The sequence below is a fragment of the Solanum dulcamara genome, chromosome 10 (assembly GCF_947179165.1).
Source record: "Solanum dulcamara chromosome 10, daSolDulc1.2, whole genome shotgun sequence".
Classification (NCBI taxonomy): domain Eukaryota; kingdom Viridiplantae; phylum Streptophyta; class Magnoliopsida; order Solanales; family Solanaceae; genus Solanum; species Solanum dulcamara.
Window position 1 is genome coordinate 63,230,389 of NC_077246.1, and position 6,824 is coordinate 63,237,212.

Below are 6,824 nucleotides of genomic sequence, written 5' to 3' on the forward strand. Positions count from 1 at the left end.
CACCAAGCGAAGAGCCCTAAGAGACAATATCACTCTTTTTGGAGAATGACTAAGAGAACCTCTCCACTCTACTATAGGGATCCCAGGCATAGCTAATGTAACTGTCTTATCATGACAATTCAAAATCACATAATAAGGAGATAACCTATCCATCCCAAGAATAACATCAAAATCTATCATGTCTAAGATTTTTAAATCTATGTGAGTATCATATCCTATCAAAGTAACCACACATGATCGATATACCCGATCTACCACTACGGAATCCCCAACAAGATTAGAAACATGTATAGGCAAATCAGGAGACTTACATAACATATTCAATCTCAAAGCAAAATATATGGACACATAAGAATAGGTAGAGCTTGGATCAAATAATACAGTAGCTTATCAATGACAAACTAAAATAATTCATATGATAACAGCATCTGAAGCCTCAGCCTCTGGCCTACCTAGAAAAGCATAACAGTAGGCACGACTTCCCTCAGACTGTGAACCTCCATGACCACCACTTAGACCAGAAAGGGAACCACCTCTACTAGAATGAGAACCACCCCTACCACTTAATCGAAGATTGTGCAGTCCTAGAAGTTAAATCCTAAGAACCTTGATGTGAACCACCATGTCTGATCCTGGGGCAATCTCTCACAAAATGTCCCATATCACCACACTCAAAAAAACCTTTACGAAACGTAGGATGATGAGAGAAACCTGAAAGACCAGAATGCCCTCCACAATTAGAAGGTCTAAAAGATGAACCCTGTGAAGTATATATCAAACTAGAAGTATTGTGCCCAACATAATTAGCCTCGAAAGTTGGTATAGTGGCATGAATGAGTCTGCTAGACTGAGATTTATAATCTCTCCCTAAGTAACCTCGACTCCTTGGTGGAGCATCACCATAATCACTTGAGTAATGGGCCCTCTTTCCCTCACGCTACTCAAATCCTTCACGTTGAATCATCTCCAACTCCTTGGCAGTATCTATCACTTTCTGAAATGGAACACCAGAAGAAGCAACCTGAGAAACTCCCATGCGAATCGGAATAATCAACCCCTTGACAAACCTTCTCACTCTCTCAGCCTCGGTGGAAAGTATCATCGAAGCATGCCTAGCCAAGGCATGGAATTTAACCTCATATTTAGCGACTGGCATACCCCCTACTGCAGACCCTCGAACTCATCCCTTTTGCGCTTTCTCTCACTATGTGAAACTTATCTAGAAACCCCTGAGTAAACTGATTGTATGAGAGTGGAGATGATCCAATTGGCCTACAACTAATATAGTCTCTCCACCACTGCTTGGCCAGTCCAGTCATCTAAAATGATGTGTAGTAAACTCCATGAGACTCCACTAGTCCAAGGCTGTGCAACCTCTCATGACAGCTGACTATAAATTCATATACGTCCTCATTCAAGTCACCATTATTGATCGGAGGATTATCATTCTGAACCTCTCAAACATCTTTTACTCATCGGTGGTCATGGCAGGCCTATAAGAAAAATGTGATACAACCCCTGGCAATACCATACTATCTAAGTTGTAGCAGTAACTGGTTGAGTGCCTGGAGTTTGAGAAGTTGGAGCAACCATCTAATTTGGAGTTTGACCTCCAACATGAGTCTATGAGCCATCAAAGGTGACATACAATGTTTCCGCCTGAGCCATCCCCTCTAAGAGTCCTAGCATACGAACTAAGGTATCCTAAAGTATGAGAGTGAAAATAAAACCAGGTGAATTCTGAGATGGTCCATACCCCTCAACATGATCCTGCACATCCCCATGAATCACGTCTTCATCTGGAGATACTCCCCCAGCATGGCCCTGAGTGGCAGTTGTACTTGGCCTCCCATATGTGCTGCAACATGGCTCTAACCTTGACCTCGCCCCTTGCTTCTTCCTCGTGAAGTGATCCTAGAAGCAGGTGCAGGAATAGGCTCTTGATCACCACTCGAAGATGCACGAGTCCTCACCATCTATGAGAAAATAAGATGACAATATTAAAATTCCAATGGAGCCAAGTGTGCACGACAAGGAATAAAAGAATGGAAATTTTCTAAATGTCCTATAGCCTCTCGAAGATAAGTATGGACTTCATCATACAGATCTGCAAGACTCTACTAGACATTGCTCTTGTACTCATGGATTAGGTTAGTAGATAGTTCAACTTTGACTCAATGTCACGATCCAATTTCATAATTCATGATGGCACCTATGTTCCCAATCGATAGGTAAGCCAACTCAAACACTTTATCAATTTAATAAAATAACTAAGTAAGAAGACAAGCGACGAATAAAATATCCCATACATTAGGTCTTTCATAGGTATAAAATGCGGGAAGCTAAAAATATCACCCAAGATTTGGTGTCATCAGTACAAGAGCGTCTAAAATAGAATTCAATATGAAACTAAACTGACCAGTCTAGATGTAATAAATATCTTGTTTGAATACTAAAACAACAGAATAAATAAAAGATAGAGGGAGGTTAGGCCGCAGAACAGCCGAGCAGCTCACCACAACTCCAAGATAATCCAAGCTCAGACTCAAGAAGCTCTACAAGATGCGCTTGTATTCGGGATCAAATCTGCACCACAAAAGAGTGCAACAAGTATAGTATGAGTAGAAACCACGTGTACCCAGTATGTCTCATTGATCGACAATGAAGAAGTAGTGACAAGAGTATAAAAAAATCATTCTCTAATTTTATAAATCTACATTATATTTATCAGCCAAATCTCACTAAAATAGGGATAATCGAATCTCATAAAATGTTCAACCATCAAATTAACACATAATCAAGTAAAAAAATGAAGAAGCTAATGAGATACAATGCAACACCATGAGATGATATGCCTCAAATATCAAGTAACCTCACAACCATATATACACAATACTTCTCGAAAAATACTTCGAAGGTTTGTGACCGATGAGGGACTCGCAAGGTCCATATACCAACACAGATGATCCCCATATGTCTGTGCAGATGATCTCAACTCACTATTATAAAATCAAACCATCTCCAGCACGGACGATCTCCACGTGCCCAACTTATAACCACAAAATGACCTCTCATAGACGATTTCCACGTATCAGACATTCTGCTAATACTCAATCTCATGTCAATGCATGTGTACAATATAATATCAACAACATAGGGGATGGTGATGCATCTCAATAAATCAAATATCGGTATGACATATAATCACCTCAATTATCACAATCATACGGGTTCAAATAAAAAGCACAATCACACAAAAGAAACCAAATCAATAATACATCAGCTAATGTCCATATGCTTTGACATTCTCGGATTACAATCCTTCATTCTATAGTAATAAACTTTCTCTTTATAACACTGGTACTTGTACCAATGCCCGTCACACCATTGGTACGAGACCTCCATCTTTCTCCCTTACCCGTTGTCTATTTCGAATTTTAATCTTTAATTAAAAAAAACATCTTTCTATGAACTCTGAAAGTCTTAACATACCTCGAATGTCGAACACGTGTCACAAATCCTCAAGATTTTGTCTTTCCTTTTCGCAAGGACTCAGAACATTTCAAATCTATCAAAAATGCATTATTCATAAGTACGAATAGGTAGACACCCATATTACTATATGTCTAGCCTAGACTCAAAAACTCACCTCAAATCTATAATTATTAAGTCTCAAGCCTAGGATTAAGTCTCAATTTCTCCAAATAATTTTAATGATATTCATATAATAAAGTAAACCTAACATATAATTTTCTATCTTAATATACCCAACTTAAATCATAATGTGATAATAATAAAAAAAAAATAAGACAACTTTCTTGCGAGATAGAAGGTTCGTATACGTGTTCTTCCTCAATGTAGCTATGCCTGAGTCGTAGCATATTTGAATAGGACTAGTGTAGGCTACTTTCTTGTTTTCTCATGGAAGGGGAGAGTCTCCCTCATTTATGCTTTATTAGTCGATTTGTACCGGGAGGAGTCCTCTCATAGGTTTATTGCTTTCTAGTTATAGATAGCCCCCCTTTTTTTGTTTCGGGGATGAGTTAGCCGACCTTAGTAGGTTAGCCGACTTATGAACCAACATAGGATTGGAGGTAAGGTTTTATGTCCCCCTCCTTGTATTTTTACTTTTGTTATTTATGTTAAGGCTTGGGGGTGTTGCTCAACCCCTGACTGTGCACAGAGGTGAGAGCCTCGTGTAGGGTCTGTTTCCATAAAATAAAAAAAAATAAAAATAAAAAAAACTCCTACGCCTGTATCAAATCTAACTCCAAACTATTGCCCACTAGCAAACATCACACATATATATCTATTAATTGACCATAAAGGAATGGTCATACAAATTGAAGGGCCCACGTTGAAAGCACCATTCTAATACAATATTTTCTTCTTCTGTTCAACACCAAAGATGACAATTATATTGTTATTATTTTTTCCAATATTCTCACTGCATATACTACCATTAAGACCCTAAATTGACCCACCAATAGTAACAGTCATGCGTGCAGCACATACACTTAAGGATTTCAATTTTTTTCCACATTCAAATATAATATCTAGTTTCTCTAAGAACAGTGCATATATTTTATTCATACACTTACTAATTTATTATGCACTCAATGCTTCGGGTACTACGGACCCTCTGCCATCCATTGCAGCAGAGCCGTTTCATGAATTGAGATTTTAAAACTCTCACCTGAATGTGTTGCTCCTAATCATATATCATAACCTTTAAAGTCAGATTACAATTTTGCTCTTCCATCAAATTTAATATATATTTGATTAAATATTGATATTATAAATTATTTATTAACAAGACAATCCAATGATCATTAATTAAATTGTATAATGAATTAGTCAGAAAAAAAAATAAACCACCCTTCTCCTTGACATTAAAGTTGCATGATTCGAACTTCCTAGCACTAATTGAGAAATAAGTACTCTTAATGTACACATAACCTCCTTTGTAATGGTGAAGAAGACTAAAGGAAGAAAATAATGTTTTGCTCTAAATTAATTTAGCTGCAATTATTGATATTTAAAAGCAACAATGAAATATAATTATATGTTTGGAATCGTGTGTGAGCGGAGAGTGTTATGATCCAAATAGGATCAAAACAAAAAAAATACAGAAAATATATCAATTGTTCAACTTCGAACTAGAGGCGGCAGTTTATGGGCTTAAATGGTGCATTCAACAGGGCTTTCAGCACGTTATTCTAGAAGTCGACTCGGAGTTGATCACTAAATGGATCAATCATCAGACGAAACCTCCGTGGAGCCTTCACCGGATAACTCATGACCTTGTTGATATTTCCGAATTATTTGTTTTCTTTTCTTGCAAGCATGTATACAGGGAGGCAAACTTCACTGCGGATGCTCTCTCCAAGCACAGTCACACTCTTACCACTCCAGGCCACTACACCACCCTCCAGCAGCTACCTCGGGGTACACGAGGATACTACATGCTAGATAGAGCCGGCCTACCTAGCTTTAGACGGAGGAAGACCAAAAGGATTAAGAAGCCTCCATGATCTACTACTAGTGTTGCAGCATTGGATTGAGCGCCCAATTGCAGTGTTTGTCTCCATGCTATATTTTTAGCCATGTTATTTGATGATCCTCGTTGACGCTAAAATTTTGTTGTATATAGCTTTTATGAGGATTCATCCCCAGTTTTATTTAGATTTTTCCTTTATTTTATGTAAAGGGCGAGTCTCCCTTATTTATGCTTTCCTAATTTCTGTGTATCGAGAGGAGTCCTCTTCTTTAGGTGCATAGTTTCTAGGTTTCCTTTTCGTGTGTTTGTATCGGGGATGAGTTGGCTAACCTTAGTAGGATGACCGACTTATGAACCACCATAGGATTGGAGGTTAGGTTTATGTCCCCCTCCGTGTATTTTTCTGTTTTATGTATAATAAGGCTTGGGGGTGTGCGGCTCAACCCCTGGCTGTGCACGAGAGGTGGGAGCCTCGTGTAGGATCTGTTCCCGTAAAAAAAAAAAAAAAAAAAAAAAAAAAAAAAAAAAAAAAAAAACTAAACTAGCTACACTCCTGTTGACTGATGTTGGATCATAACATAGAGTAAGAGACCCATGTATTGTTGAGACTATGAAAGGGGAGCAAGAGTCATATTTTGTTGGAATAGTTATATAAGGAGACCATGTACTACTACTTGAGGCAATCACAGAGGGACAGAAGGATGAGGATTAAAGCACCATTACTACAAGATGCTATATTTTCAATTTCACCACTAAGTTTTGTCTCCTAACCTAAGTGGATGACATATGAACATCCATTAAAAATATTAAAAATATTCAATTCAAGAACCTCTCACTTATATTATTACTAAATGCTAACAATTTCTAAAAATAAAGAAAAAAAACGTTCACTAAAATTTTCATTTAAATTTTTTAAGGAAAGAGTCTAAATAGTTCTAGTGCTCAAAACGAACTAACGGATCGTTACACTCACGTTTTGGTGGGTTTACGCTTACAAGGGGTCTAGGAGCACCGTATTTAATATAGTATTAGCCTTATACATGATTTTTCTCTTATTTTTTTTAGCTTCAATTACTATTTTTCAATAATATATTCTTTTTATATGTATTAGTGTTAATTAATTGACACGAGATACACGTTAATAACACATGTATAGTAAAATTAGAAAAAAAATTATTTTTTCATTTAAATATATATATTATTACATATATTGTAATTTCATTTGAATAAATATATTATTGCATCTATCATTATAATCTATTCTTTACTATTTTTTTCCAATCTTTTATATTGTTATGATACATACGTGCATCGCACATATTCT

At 37.0% G+C, this 6,824-nt stretch overlaps 1 pseudogene; it reads right to left on the bottom strand.

The window, feature by feature from the left end:
- Window positions 1-411: 411 nt before the first annotated feature.
- LOC129869866 (uncharacterized) lies at window positions 412-1,156 on the bottom strand (annotated as a pseudogene).
- Window positions 1,157-6,824: the final 5,668 nt, after the last annotated feature.